This window comes from Ovis aries, chromosome 3 (genome assembly GCF_016772045.2).
Source record: "Ovis aries strain OAR_USU_Benz2616 breed Rambouillet chromosome 3, ARS-UI_Ramb_v3.0, whole genome shotgun sequence".
NCBI lineage: Eukaryota > Metazoa > Chordata > Mammalia > Artiodactyla > Bovidae > Ovis > Ovis aries.
This window is the reverse complement of record NC_056056.1, coordinates 185,954,025-185,969,858: the sequence shown is the minus strand read 5'-3', so window position 1 is coordinate 185,969,858 and position 15,834 is coordinate 185,954,025. Positions and strand designations below refer to the sequence as shown.

Sequence of the window (15,834 nt, the reverse complement as noted above, 5' to 3'; positions counted from 1 at the left end):
AGAGAAAAGAAAGCCTTTCCCAGTGATCAATGCAAAGAAATAGAGGAAAACAATAGAATGGGAAAGACTTGAGATCTCGTCAAGAAAGTTAGAAATACCAAGGGAACACATGATGCAAAGATGGGCACAATAAAGGACAGAAACGGTATGGACCTAACTGAAGCAGAAGATATTAAGAAGAGGTGACAAGAATACACAGAAAAACTATGCAAAAAAAGATCTTCATGATCCAAATAACCATGATGGTGTGATCACTCACTTAAAACCAAACATCCTGGAATGTGAAGTCAAGTGGGCCTTAGGAAGCATCACTACAAGCAAAGCCAGTGGAGGTGATGGAATTCCAGTGGAGCTATTTCAAATCCTAAAAGATGATGCTGTGAAAGTGCCTCACTCATTATGCCAGCAAATTTGGAAACTCAGCAGTGGCCACAGGACTGGAAAAGTTCAGTTTCATTCCAATCCCAAAGAAAGGCAATGCAAAAGAATGTTCAAACTACTGCATAATTTCACTCATCTCACATGCTAGCAAAGTTAATGCTCAAAATTCTTCCAAGTGAGGCTTCAACAGTATGCGAACTGAGAAATTCCAGATGTTCAAGCTGGATTTAGAAAAGGCAGAGGAACCAGAGATCAAATTGACAAAATCCATTGGATCATTGAAAAAGCAAGAGTTCCAATAAAAACATCTACTTCTACTTTATTGACTCTGCCAAAGCCTTTGGCTGTTTGGATCACAACAAAGTGTGGAAAATTCTTCAAGAGATGGGCATACCAGACCACCTTACCTGCCTCCCGAGAAATCTGTATGCAGATCAAGAAGGAACAGTTAGAACTGGACATGGAGCAAAGGACTGATTCCAAATTGGGAAAGGAGTACATCAAGGCTGTACATTGTCATCTTGCTTATTTAACTTATATACAGAGAATATTATGTGAAATGCAGGGCTGGATGAAGCACAAGCTGGAATCAAGATTGCTAGAAGAAATATCAATAATCTCAGCTATGCAGATGAGACCACCTTTATGGCAGAAAGTGAAGAGGAACTAAAGAGTGTCTTGATAAAAGTGAAGGAAGAGAGTGAAAAAGCTGGCTTAAAATTTAACATTCAAAATAACTAAGATCGTGGTATCCAGTTCCATCACTTCATGGCAAATAGATGGGGAAACAATGGAAACAGTGACAGACTTTATTTTTCTGGGCTCCAAAATCACTGCAGATGGTGATTGCAGCCATGAAATTACAAGACACTTGCTCCTTGCAAGAAAACCTATGACCAACCTAGACAGCATATTGAAACGCAGAGACATAAAATCAGAAGTAAATGTCCATCTAGTCAAAGCTATGATTTTTCCAGTGGTCATGTATGGATGTGAGAGTTGGACCATAAAGAAAGCTGAGTACCAAAGAATTGATGCTTTTGAACTGTGGTGTTGGAGAAGACTCTTGAGTCCCTCGGACTGCAAGGAGATCAGTCAATCCTATAGGAAATTAGTCCTGAATATTCATTGGAAGGACTGATGTTGAAGCTGAAGCTGCAATATTTTCTGGCCACCTGATGGGAAGAACTGACTCATTTGAAAAGACCCTGATTCTGGGAAAGCTTGAAGGCAGAAGGAGAAGGGGATGACAGAGGAAGAGATGGTTGGATGGCATCACTGACTCAACATGAGTTTGCGAAAGCTCCGGGAGTTGGTGATGGACAAGGAAGCCTGGTGCGCTTCCATCCATGGGGTCACAGAATCGGACATGATTGAGTGACCGAACTGAACTGAGGATATTTGAAACCATGAGAAGGATGGCTTGGGCTGTTATGACTAGAGTTGGGGAAGTATGAGTGGTGGAGCCTAGAAATGCTGGACTACCCTGCAGTAGAGGGTAGCCCAATAGCCCAACAAGGAACTCCTCTGCCCCATCCTGCCCACCAATCTCCCAGTCTTCTCACCCTCTGTTACATAGGATAAAGTGATGCTCACACAGGACAAAAGATTCTCCATACTGGGTTTAGTGTTCATATTTCAGACAGGGCTATATGGTTGAACTACATTTGAATGACAGATGCAAACTATGTGTACTTTTAACTTTGCTAATAGTCACACTTAAGTATTTTAAAACTGATAAAATTAGTTTTATAATGTATTTTATTCAACCCAGAATATATAAGACATTATCATTTCAATATGTATTTAAAATGTGATTATTAATGAGATATTTTATGGTTTTTATACTAAATCTTCAAAATCTGTTATATATTTACACTTAACAACATGTCTCAATTCAGACTAGCCATATTTCAAATGCATAATAGTCACCAGGAGCTAATGGCTTCCATATTACAGCTCCTGGAGAGTCTGTGTTTTTCTAAACCATTTTTGCCTTTCTTACAATATACATGTCATAAGCAACTGAGTGAAAGACCTCAGTTGACTCCATCTACCATTCTTGCCACTGTATCATAGAAAGAAATGAGATTTGTCTAACTGTGTTTGTCAGAAAGCTAAAGCCATGTTGGTTGTTATTTTGTACCTCCTGATCATCTAAGGAGTTGGAAATTGATTTGTGTATGAGTCACTTGAGTATTTCTTTTTTTTAATATTTGAAGGTAAATCAACCATTTTATAATTCCAGGGTTAATTTTTTTCTGAAAAATATGCAATCGTTTTGCCATTTGCCATAATTGCTTTCATTATTCAGAATATTACCAGCCTTCCTGCCAGAGTGTTTTATAGCTTGATTGTTCTTAGGGCTCTGTTTTTCTTTTTTAATAGTAGTTTGTCTAAATTCCTCTTACTGAAACTTCCGCAAATATTCACACATTTCCTCCAGCTAATAAAACTATTTATTTCTTGCCCATTTTTTTACAAGATCAGTTTTGCATGTCACTAAGTTCCTTCTAGCATTTTTTCATGCTATACTGAATATAACTATTTTGTCCATTCTTCCTCTCACTTCTCTAAAACTTAGCTATTAAATGATAAAAATTTTTGCCTGGGGTATTATATAATTATTTTTCATAAAAATTCTGTTTCTACTTGGCTTTCAATAAAGATACCCCTGAAGTAAAAAATATAAATATAGTTTTTACTATTTGGATTTCAAGTGCAAGACATTTGAACACTAAATGTTTAAATCCAGCAAAACATAGATTTTATATCAATGGCTAGATTATGAAAAAGAGGCACTCGTATCAACTTTTCTCAGGATTCTTAAGGGATGATATATCCACATTTTAGTTGGAATTTGGTAACTTTATTTTCAGAAAGTGGACAAAATAAATGGTCATTTCTAGTCTATACATTGTGTGGGTGTGTGTGTGTTTGTGAACTTCTCAGCCAAAATACAGAGAGTTGTATATTTCAGGGAATGCAATTTTTTCCATTATTTTGTTGCATTATTGTTGATTTACAATTTCATATTAATTTTTGCTATACACCAACATGATTTAGTTATTCATATACACACATTCTTTTTCATATTCTTTTCCATTATGGTCTATCAGAACATATTGAATATAGTTTCCTGTGCTACACAGTAGGGCCTTGTTGTTTATCCAGACAATGGATCTTTACATCTGCTTTTATTTAAGTTTTTTGGCTGAATTTTCTATAGAAGTCCATATTATAAGCATTTTAAGTGTAAGTATTCCCTTCTCTTGGTTTCCCAGGTGGCACTAGTGGTACATAACTCAGCTGCCAATGCAGGAGACAGAGAGATGCAGGTTTGATCCCTGGATTGGGAAGATTCCCTGGAGGATGGCATGGCAACCCACTTCAGTATTCTTGCCTAGAGAGCCCCATGGACAGGGGAGTCTGCCCAGCTACAGTACACAGGGTTGCAAAGAGATGGACAGGACTGAAGCAAGTTAGCATGCACACATGCATTCCCTTCTTCAGGGATCAAACCCTGGTCAGCTGCATTGCAGGCAGATTCTTAACCATCTGAGCCACAAGGGAAGCCCATAAGTATTTTAGGCTTTGCTAACTCAATGGTATCTGTCATAATCACTCCATGTGCCTATCACTGTAGTGTGAAATCAGCCATAGATGATATGTAAAAGTACAGGCTTGACTGTACTTCCATAAAACTTTACAAAAATAGACATCAGGCTATATTTGGCCTACATGCATGCCAGGTCACTTCAGTCATGTCTGACTCTTTGTGACCCTATGGACTGTAGCACTCCAGGCTCTTCTGTCCATGGGATTCTCCAGGCAAGAATTCTGGAGTGAGTTTCCATGTCCTCCTCCAGGGGATCTTGGCCCCTATTGGCCCCTATTCTAGATATTCTAGAATCACTGACTTTACTCTGACTGTATAAACTAGCCATTCAGTCTCCCATCCTGATTCTGGCATAATGTTGAGTTGTTACACTGAGCTTTGAATACAATGAAGACAATTTCAGACTAATTCTCATCTGACTATGAAACTGTATTTGATGTCTTTATTTTCCTGCTGTGGGTATAATAAAAAATTATTTATACCCCTGCTTTTAAAATTTATCCGATGTTTACACTGCTGTTTTATTTTGGTAGTTTCCATAAAAATGCATCCCTCAGCTTTGTTTGAGGCTTACTGGTTTTAGACCTTAAGTTTTAGTTATATCCCACTTTGAGTTCTTTTACTATATGGTGTGTGTGTGTTTGTGCACGCACGTGCGTGTGCCCTCGCTCAGTAGCTCAGTCATGTCCGAATCTTTGTGACCCCCATGGACTGAAGCCAGCCAGGTTCATCGGTCCATGGAAATTTTCCAGGTAAGAATACTGGAGTGGGTTGACATTTCCTAATCCAGGGGCTCTTTCTGACCAGTGGATCAAACCTGTGTCTCTGGCATGTCCTGCAATGGCCAGAGGATTCTTTACCCTGCTACCTAGGAAACGCCTTGCTGCGTGGTGAACACTCTTAAATTTTCTGACGTATTGTTGTTTTTGCTTAGCCACTAAGTTGTGTCTGACTCTTTTGCAGTCTCGTAGACTGAAGTCCACCAGTCTCTTTTGTCCATAGGATTTTCCAGGGAAGAATACTAGAGTGGATGCCATTTCCTTCTCCAGGGAGCTTCCTGACCCTGGAGTTGAACCCACATCTCCTACATTGCAGGTGGATTCCTTACTGCTGAGCCACCAGTGAAGCCTTTCTGACTTATGCTATAGCATAAAAACAGCCTTCCAAGGATGGTTTATCATAAATATTTCTCCATAAAAGTATAGGGATGGATTTATAATGCTCCTGGCTGAAATGGACAACAATTTCAGGATGAATGTGGCTGAAGCCATCACCACTGAAAAATGAGGCCAAGGTTTTTTGAAGAACATTCAATAGTAGAACTTAAATGTGATGCTTTTGAAATCTTAATGTGAATGAACACTCCAAAACAAATGCAACATAATAGCCAAAAGTTTTCAAAGACAGAAAGGCCTAGAGCCACTGAAGAAATGTTTCCTCTGGTTGTGGATGCTCTGGGTTGCTACATTTATTAGGTGGCTAAGTTATAATTGCTATGGGAACTAAAACTTGACCTTTGATATATTTACATATTTACCCCTAACATTGTATTAACAAGCTTTTGAATTTACCCTGTGTTTGTAAATGGCTTTGTTTTAGGCTTTCAAGGAGATTAATTTGAAAAGCTCCTTTAGGATGTTGAAAGCAGAAAGCTTGATTGCTTTCAGTCTCATTCACTGCTGCTGCTGCTGCTGCTAAGTCACTTCAGTCGTGTCCGACTCTGTGCGACCTCATAGATGGCAGCCCACCAGGCTCCCCCGTCCCTGGGATTCTCCAGGCAAGAACACTGGAGTGGGTTGCCATTTCCTTCTCCAGCCCATGAAAGGGAAAAGAGAAGGGGAAGTCGCTCAGTCGTGTCTGACTCTTCGCCACCCCGTGGACTGCAGCCTACCAGGCTCCTCCACCGATGGGATTTCCCAGCAAGACTAGCATCCGAGTATACTTCTGTAGAATCAGTGCGTTGATGATGCTTTTTGAGGACAGGCAATGAATTCCCATATAGAGAGTACTCCTTGCTTAGCTATTTGTGTAGGTTGATTAAAACTTTGTCTTCACAGCCTCTAAGCAGGTAGATTTTCTGTGGTTTGTCAGAAAGCAAGAGAAGAAAAGCAGTAGTTCAGTGAGTAGCCATAAGTGAGAAATAACCATCATTGATTCTTTCACCTTCTTCGTTACATCAAATTCAAATATGGGTGCGTCAACACACTACTGTAATTCCTACTACTGTTTCATCATTGTGTTTCTACAAGTTAAATCAATTAAGCTATTTTTTATAATTATGAAGATTTGAATATTCTGTGTAAATATGAACCGTTAGGCTTATGAAGCCCCTACAAGATTTCAGAGTACCAGAACTCAAAAGGACTCACATAGACGAACTTGGAAATGAAAGGAATTGATCATTTATGAAGCATTTCCTGTCCTGGGCTGTATGGTGGGTGCTTTATATATGCAATCTCATTTAATCCTCACAAGATTCTCCACAGGACAGATGAGGTTGATGAACTTTCCCCGGTCCCACAGTTAGTTACTAATTATTTGAACCTAGCTCTGAATAACTCTAGAATCCCAGAATTCTTTTTTTTTTTTTAAGCTGTTTTTGCAGATTTCTAGTTCAGCAAATAGTTGTTACATTTTTATCAAATCACTCAAAGTTACCATAAAATATTCCATGAAATTTTAACTTTGATATTTTCAAAAACACCTGGAAATACTGAAATTACCCTCTGGATATACTTCAGGAGTGAAGTCCATTTTTATCAGATTTTATAACAATTAGTGAAATATAAGGGTCTGGTCAGAATAAAGTAAAAATGACAGTGGAAATGCAAAGCAAGAGAGAGTTGAAATAAAGGCCTTGGTTCCTTCCGTGGCATTTTTCTCCCATTTATATACATTCCTGTAAGTTGGTGCATACATTGCAGATACCAAAAGCTTTTTGTTTTTATTTCTGTTTGACAACAAAGGGATTAAAATGCTAATATTTCTATTATGCAACTTTTCACATGAGCAGTTACAGTACAGGGTCAAAATCTGACTGCAATGCCTTGTTAAAGCACAGTAAAGAGCTTTAATAGGAAATGTAATAGAGCCAGATTGTTCTGGGCTTTAACACAAAGCTTAGGTCTATTCTCTTTTGCCTGCTCCATTTAAGTTACCTACTGCCCCCTGCAGGCATTTAAGTTTTCCTCCCATAAAATAGAATTGTTCCTTCAAATGAAATGTGCTTTATTTCTTAGAGGAATAAAATCGTGTTTCCATATAATAAATAAAATAAAAAGATAAATTATATTGCAGTGATTTGTTGGAGGGGTTACCAGATTCCAAAGACTAATCTTCAGCTTCTCAGTTTCTGAAACTGAGTTGTAATATCATTTTAACATTGATTAGATTCAATGGAATGAATTTCCAGTATATGAACTCATAAGAAATTGATCTGTGAACTAGAATCCCTGTTTATTATGTTTCTGTTGGATGAAGACTTTTTCCTAGGAACTAAAATTTTTATGTCTTCACTGCAAGGAAACCTCCTTCCAGTATCTTGGTGACTGGATGCTATGGCCAGTCCAAAGAGTTGAGATGGATCCCCACTCAAAATTTGATTTGGATTTCCAGACTGATCATCACACACACACACATACACACACACCAAGAATGTATGGAAAGGTTTATTATTCCCATAATGAGGCTTTCTGGAGAGAGCAGTGCAGGTCTCTCAAGCTGATCTGAAGTGTCTTGAAGGAACTGTGATAGGAGGGAGCCCAGCGTTTTTGTGGTGGTTAGGGGCTGAGGCTGGAGTGAGGGTTTTAGCACATGATTTACACTTACTGTTGGTGACGAAGCACCTAGGGCTTTCTTATCAGCATGCCCAGCTGAGAGACAGAAGGGGAAGAGGGCGGGGTAAGACATAAAGGATATCTGTATTCAAACATGAAGCAGACTGTTATGTTGGGTCCAAACAAAGATTGTTCAGTGAACACGGAATTAGTGCAACGTGCAGTGAATACTTGTGAAATGGATCATACAAAGTGAGGCAGTGACGTCTAAGCAGAATCCTGTCCCACAACAGTACAAGCCCTTCTGGCTTCCATAATGTCAGGGTTTTATGTCTCTATCTTGTGATCACTGTTGGGAGAAAAAAAAATCTACGAATTCTTGTTCTTTTCTTCTGTTCATGATATTTTCCCTGAAAACATTCTTTGATATTAGAAAATTTGGTAAGCTTTCTGACAAACCCAGTCCTTCTTGATTTTTTAGCCTGAGATTCAACTTACCTTTTTGATGATTTCTTCAGATCAATAAACTTCATCTTTGGTGGAGATAAACTATTTTAACTCATAGCATTTTAAGAAAATGTTACTGTTCGTCCACTATCCACAATCACTTTCAATTATTTTTCTAAGCTGGATGATAGTGAATCTTCTATTGTTTATAAAGTCTCATCTTCTATCCAGGACACTGACCTTATTCTTCCATTTCGTCATTTAAAAGGAACATAATATGAATAAGGTGGCATGTTGGTCACAGCAGAGAAAATTGCTATAAGTGATGGTTTAATGGATGGATAGGACAGTAGCAAAGTTGAGATCAGTTCTGAATGACTGTGGAAAACAGTTCTGTGTCTCTGCTGAGGAGAGATCAAAAGAATATACACAGAGAAAATATTCAGAATACATCTGGAAAAAATGAGGAGAATTGGGAGAAAACCTCTTAAAAGTTTATTTTTAAATTTGCTTATAAGAAGAATAAACTACCTTTTATGCTTGCAATAGTCTAGGTCAGTGATTCTTGATATACTTGGAGTCACAGGTGGGAGAGCTGATGAAAATACTTGATGGAGAGAAAAACTCACGTGAAACAACATTTATTTGCCTTGGACCTATAATGTGAACTGTTATTCCGTACTAACCTTATCCTGCATGGTAGACAAAAAAATATTCCCAAGGGCAAGAATTTGTTTCATATGCTACGTGGCCTGCAGTGTTTCCTTATTGGCTGGCTAGATTTGTTTAGAGTTTCCAGTTTGTCTCTGAACCTGGCTTTGTGTTTTGTTACTCATGGCAACCCACTCCAGTATCCTTGCCTGGAACATCTCATGGACAGAGAAGCTTGGTGGGCTGCAGTCCATAGGGTCGCAAAGAGTCAGGCATGACTGAGCAACTAACACTAGCTAACTACCTCAACTATTAGCCCATTTATGGAACTGAAATATGAGATGCACAGTCTTAGATTTTTATGACTGTGTTGAGATAAAATAGCCCTTTAACCAGGATCAGATATACACATAATAATAGCAACCTTTGATTGAATGGTTACTATGTACCGGACAGAGTACAAAGCATAATCTCATGTAATCCTCCAACAACTTTTGATGTGAATATTAATCCCATCTCTTTGATGAGTAAAAATGAGACTTAGAAGGTTTAATGATTTGCCTAAGCATTTATTGAGCATCCCTTGAATGTCTGATACTGTAGAGGAATATACCAATTAAAGAAAACATAGACTCAGGAATCTTCTAAATCTAAAAGTTTTCTTTTAATTAACTGCATTTTATTCATTTTTTCTCTTTATTTTTTTATTGAAAGATAATTGCTTTACAGAATTTTGTTGTTTTCTGTCAACCCTCAGCATGAGTCAGCCATAGGTATACATATATCCCCTCCCTTTTTAACCTCCCTCCCATCTCCTGCCCCATCCCATCCCTCTAGATTGATACAGAGCCCCTGTTTGAGTTTCCTGAGCCATACAGTAAATTCTCATTGGCTATCTATTTTACACATGGTAATATAAGTTTCCATGTTGCTCTTTCCATACATCCCACCCTCTCCTCTCCTCTCCCCTAAGTGCATTTTAAAATATCGGTGTTTGAAATTATGACATGTAGTTCCCAGCCTTATGGTTTAATTATAACTCAAACTAGTGGTGTGGACATCAACTTCTTCTAAAAGTCTATGGGTGTTCATTTAAACTGATATATTCAATCGTAAGGCTCTGTTGATGATGGCAAACAGAGTTGGTGAATTTGAAACAAAATAAAATCTCAGACTTAATGCAAGCTAATTTTTACAAGCCCCAAATTCATCTCCCTTGTTTGTACATATATGAAGTAATTGATTCAGCATGCTGCTGCTAAGTCGCTTCAGTCGTGTCCGACTCTGTGCGACCCCATAGATGGCAGGGACCCCACCAGGCTCTGCCGTCCCTGGGATTCTCCAGGCAAGAACACTGCACAACTGTGTTGAAAAACAGAGACATTACTCAGCCAATATTACCCTGCTGGTCCCTATTGTCAAGGATATGGTCTTCCCAGTGGTCACGTGGTTATGAGAGCTGAACCGTAAAGAAGGCAGAGAACTAAGGAAGGCAGAGCACTAAAGAATTGATGCCTTTGAACTGTGGTGCTGGAGGAGACTCCCGAGAGTCCCTTGGACAGCAGGGAGTTCAAACCTGTCAATCTTAAGGGAAATCAACCCTGACTACTCATTGGGAGGACTGATGCTGAAGCTGAAGCTCCAGTATTTTGGTCACTTGATGCAAACAGCCAACTCATTGGAAAAGTCCCTGATGCTGGGAAAGATTGAGAGCAGAAGGAGAAGAAGGTGTCAGAGGATGAGATGGCTGGATGATGTCACCAATGCAATGGGTATGAACTTAGATGGTGAGGGACAGGGAGGCCTGGCGTGCTGCAGTCCAGGGGGTTGCAAACAGTCAGACATGACTGGGTGACTGAAAAACCACAATGGTGACATTAAATGTACTTCAAATAGATGTTACATTGCTGCTTCTTTGTAGCTGTGAACATCTATGTACTTTCAAAATAACAAACTTTAAAAGAAATAGAAGAAAAAATAATGTTTAGAGAGTTTCCTATTTATGTTTCAGTTTAGTTCAGTTCAGTCGTTCAGTCATGTTCGACTCTTTGCAACCCCATGGACTGCAGCACACCAGGCTTCTCTGTCCATCGCTAACTCCCGGAGCTTGCTCAAACTCATGTCCATCGAGTCAGTGATGCCATCCAACCATCTTATCCTCTGTCGTCCCTTTCTCCTCCTGCCTTCAATCTTTCCCAGCATCAGGGTCTTTCCCAATGAGTCAGTTGTTCACATCAGGTGCTTCAGCTTCAGCATCAGTCCTTCCAATGAATATTCAGGACTGATTTCCTTTAGGATTGACTAATTGGATCTTCTTGCAATCCAAAGGACTCTCAAGAGTCTTCTCCAACACCACAGTTCAAAAGCATCAATTCTTTGGTGCTCAGCTTTCTTTACAGTCCAACCCTTACATCCATACATAACTACTGGAAAAACCATAGCTTTGACTAGATGGACCTTTGTTGGCAAAGTAATGTCTATGCTTTTTAATATGCTGTCTAGGTTGGTCATGGATAAGGCGATGGTACCCCACTCCAGTGCTCTTGCCTGGAAAATCCCATGGATGGAGGAGCCTGGTAGGCTGCAGTCCACGGGGTCGCGAAGAGTTGGACATGACTGAGCGACTTCACTTTCACTTTTCACTTTCATGCTTTGGAGAAGGAAATGGCAACGCACTCCAGTGTTCTTGCCTGGAGAATTCCAGAGACTGGGGAGCCTGATGGGCTGCCGTCTATGGGGTTACACACAGTCGGACACAAATGAAGTGACTTAGCAGCAGCAGGTTGGTCATAGCTTTTCTTCCAAGGAGCAAGTGTCTTTTAATTTCATGGCTGCAGTAATCATCTGCAGTAATTTATGCTTACTGTTTTGAAATAGCATTGTGTAAAGACAATTTAGATTCTCTTCCATTATTCTTTTACATTTGAATATCATAGCACCTTTCCTTTAAGTATTATCATCAATATCTACCCATAGCTTTGATACAGGTTTTAGCATATTAGTGCTTTGTAGTAATATGTCCTCTTTTGAAGATTTTTTTTTAAAAACTGAAGCATAAAAATGTTAAGTGTCTTTGTGAAATAAAGATGCAATCAGTGCTGTACTTCTACCTACTTGGTTATAAAAGCTGAGTGATTTTGAAATCTAAAGAGATGGACTGTATTACAGCCACTGTTTTCTTTCCTACCTCTTTATGCTCCTCACCTTTCCTGATCTTTCAGAATAATTTGAAGTTCATAACACCCTCCCTTTCCTTTCTCTTTGACCTATGTATTCACCCATCTACTCGTCAAATAATTATTCTGAGTAGCAAACACTAGAGATACAAAGATAAAATCATATCCTCTTTCTCAAGGTACTTAAATTAAATTCTAAGGGAAAGACAGATTTGGTATTGAAAAGTCCCCTGGTAAATACACTGAAGTTCCAGGAAACACCATTGACCCAATCTGAGGGGTTGAGCTGGGCCTGTTAAGGAAGCCGAAAATAATGTGTATGACTGAAGTGTCTGGTATGTTAGGACAAATGGTAGAAGTTGAAAATAGAATAGCATGCCAGGATCAGCTCACTTATAGTGCCTTGTTATATACCACAATTGAGAATTCAAATTTCATTGTGAATCAGATTAACAGGATATAAAAACTGAAGAAGATTCAATGAGAGTGACCTGGTAATATATGCAAAGATCCCACTGGAAGCTAGGTAGAGGCACAATGTCCCAGATTAACAGAAAAGGTGACAGGGAATTGGAAGGGACCATTGAGGTCCCAAGGGGCTTTACAGATGGCTCAGTGGTAAAGAATCCACCTGCAGGAAACATGGGTTCAATCCCTGGGTGTAGAAGATCCCCTGGAGGAGGGCAAACCACTCTAGTATTCTTGCCTGGAGAATCCCATGGAAAGAGGAGCCTGGCTGGGTACAGTCCATAGAACCAGAAAGAGTCAGACAGAACTGAACATACACACACACATCTAACATGAAAGCTTGATGTTAATAGCCAATAAACACATGAACAATTCTCAACATCTTTAGTTGTTAGTTAAATTCAAATTGGGCTTCCCTGATGGCTCAGTATTAAAGAATCTACCTGTCAATGCAGGAGATACAGGTTCAATCCCTGGGTCAGGAGAATACCCTAGAGAAGGAAATGGCATCCCACTCCAGTATTCTTGCCTGGGAAATCCCATGGACAGAGGAGCCTGGTGAGGTAACAGTCCATGGGGTCACAAAAAGAGTCAGATATGACTGGGTAACTGAGCACAGCACACACTAAGGTCCCAAACAGCTGCACTGAGAATGTAGCAGGGACATACATGAAAGAGGTTAATTGAGACAAAATCTCCAGGATTCATAGATTGATGTTTTGTGGGGAGTAAGTGACATAGAGATAATTCTCACATTCTGGCTTGAGTTATGAAGTGGTGGTGGTGCTGTTAATCAGGTTTGAGAATCAATTCATCTCTTTCATCTTTTGTGGTTTTGGTGCCATTGAACCATCGGAGGTGAACTGTGTAAAACCCAATTAGAGATGAGTCTAGTGCTCGGCAGAGAAGTCTGGTTATAGATAATATAAAGATTTAAGACCATATAGGTCGTGGTTGAAGCTGTGTGTATGAATGAAATCATCAGTTTCTATATGAAAAATGAAAACTGCAAAGGGCCTAGGGTCTCCCCCAAGTAAGTACTACAAACTCCAAATCAAATTGCAAACAGGCTTATCTGGTCCAAAGTCTATATACGGTGCCTTCTGAAAATCATCTCATTGTTACAGTTTATTTTCTCCAAGTAAAAGATGGGTGGGCATTTTGGTGCACACAGATGATAAAGACATTTTGGTGCACACAGATTTGAGACCATTCAGGGAGCTATTTGTATTCTCAAATGAACATTTATTTGTTTAGCTGATAAATATATTGGTGGTCAGTACTCTTGAGAACTTCATTTATTTTGAAAGTGAAAGTCGCTCAGTCTTGTCTGACTCTTTTTGCGACCACACGGACTGCCCATGGAATTCTCCAGGCTAGAATACTGGAGTGGGTAGCCTTTCCCTTCTCCAGGGGATCTTCCCAACCCAGGGATTGAATCCAGGTCTCCTGCATTGCAGGCAGCTCCTAGCTGAGCCACAAGGGAAGCCCAAGAATACTGGAGTGGGTAGCCTATCCCTCCAGCGGATCTTCCCAACCCAGGAATCTAACCGGGGTCCTGCATTGCAGGTGGATTCTTGAGGAACTGAACTATGAGGAAAGCCCTCATTTATTTTCTTAAAATCAAAAACCAAGTTCTGACATGAGCTATCCATAACCTTCTAGTGAAACAATGATCCCAAATCCATTCTAGATAAATCTTCATGGAAAATCTGAAAAGCATAAAAGAAAGAAATCTCAGTAATATTTTCCCAGAAAGTGGATGCTCTTTGGATTAAATTATACATTAGACCCTGAGAATTCATGGGGACAGATAGTAGGAATGACTCTGTAATTGATTTCAAAGATGACTTTTGAAGAAAGAACTGATATGTGATATTCAGTACTCCACAGATAAGAGAAATACTTAACAAAATTTAATGTTGCTGAAGTTTTGATCTAAAGCTGTGGCCTTTGGTTTGTATGACATTCTCTTCTGACAAGCCAGGAATCACCTTTTTTTTGCCGAGTTTTATGGTTTTATTAACGTAAACAAAATTGCTCAGGAGCCCTCTCTTCATTTTCTTTGCTGTGCAGCCTGGCGTTGGGATTGCTGACTCTGATGGCCAGTAGGGCTGCTCTTTCCACAATGGCTTTGGAGTTCTTGGAGGAGATGTTGTGAGCAGTCCCGGCACTGGAAGACATTACACATCAGCAGTACTTCAAGCTCCTTGAGGTGGTGGACCAGGAACTTCCGGAGGCCACTGGGCCACAAGCACTTTGTTTTCTTATTGCTCCCCTAACCATGTTGGACATCAAGGTCTTTGGCCCTTGAACCTCCTGCCCACCCTGTTTCAGTGCCTCTGGGTTTCTGATGGTTCTGTTTAATTTTGATATTATCGGTCTGACTGGTGCTGGATGAACTCCTTGGTCCTCTTTTTGACTCTGATTTTGGGCTTCAGGAGGGGACTGAGAGCGGCAATGATGCCAAGCAGGAGATGGCTACCACTTCCTAGGCAGCTCCAAAAAAGAGGAGAAATCTCCTCTTTGAACCACAGAAAAATAAATGGAAGTATAGTTACTCTTTTACAATTGTTTCACCTTTATCATTTTTTCAGGAAAGTAATTTATGCTGTACATCTATCCTCTTTTGCAAAGAATTATTACCTAGGCAGGAAGTTTCCTTGGTTTTTGTGTTGCCATGAGGATATCACCCAAGAGTGAAGCTCCTAGTGTGAATGGAAGCTCCTTTTGTGGGAAGTGTCTGCAGACTTAACCCTTGGGCCCCGTGACAATCTCTAAGTTATGGCAATTGCATTAGGTTTATATGACCATCCACCTCTGAGATTACTAAAGCCATTGCAGTTCCCACAATATATATATTTTTAACTTTCATGAAAACTGTGTCAATGCAGGAATAAAGGTTATAACTGGGTGGAGTCTTGATCACCATCAGCACCTTACAAATTTCAGAAGACTTTGAGTTAGAAAATACATCAAAGGTAAAATATAATCTTTTACTAGGATCTAGAGTGGTAAGGCCCAGCTGAATTTTGTAATCAGTGACTTGACAAACAGTGTAGTCAACTCACAGCAACTTGTTTCTTGGGCATAGAAGCAAATGGGAAACATCTCTGTATAAAAAAAGAAATGAATTTGTTCTTCATATAAAAACTAGGTCTTTTGCTTTTCTCCCTCATTTTTTTCCTAAGTGTCTCCTCTAAGCTAGGACTATGTTGGCACTGGAGAGACAGTGAAGACCTGATATTCTAATGGAATATCTGACAAAGTATATACAAACTGAAACAGCTGAAAATTATCATAAGTTTTGTGAAAG

At 39.5% G+C, this 15,834-nt stretch overlaps 1 protein-coding gene and 1 pseudogene across 6 annotated transcripts in view; one reads left to right on the top strand and one right to left on the bottom strand.

The window, feature by feature from the left end:
• FAR2 (fatty acyl-CoA reductase 2) overlaps nt 1-15,834 on the top strand; it is a 177,322-nt gene that overhangs the window by 37,266 nt on the left and 124,222 nt on the right. The gene's annotated exons all lie outside the window — the stretch shown is intronic.
• The window catches only part of LOC114113807 (large ribosomal subunit protein eL32-like), a 36,452-nt pseudogene continuing 35,158 nt past the window's right edge, over nt 14,541-15,834 (bottom strand).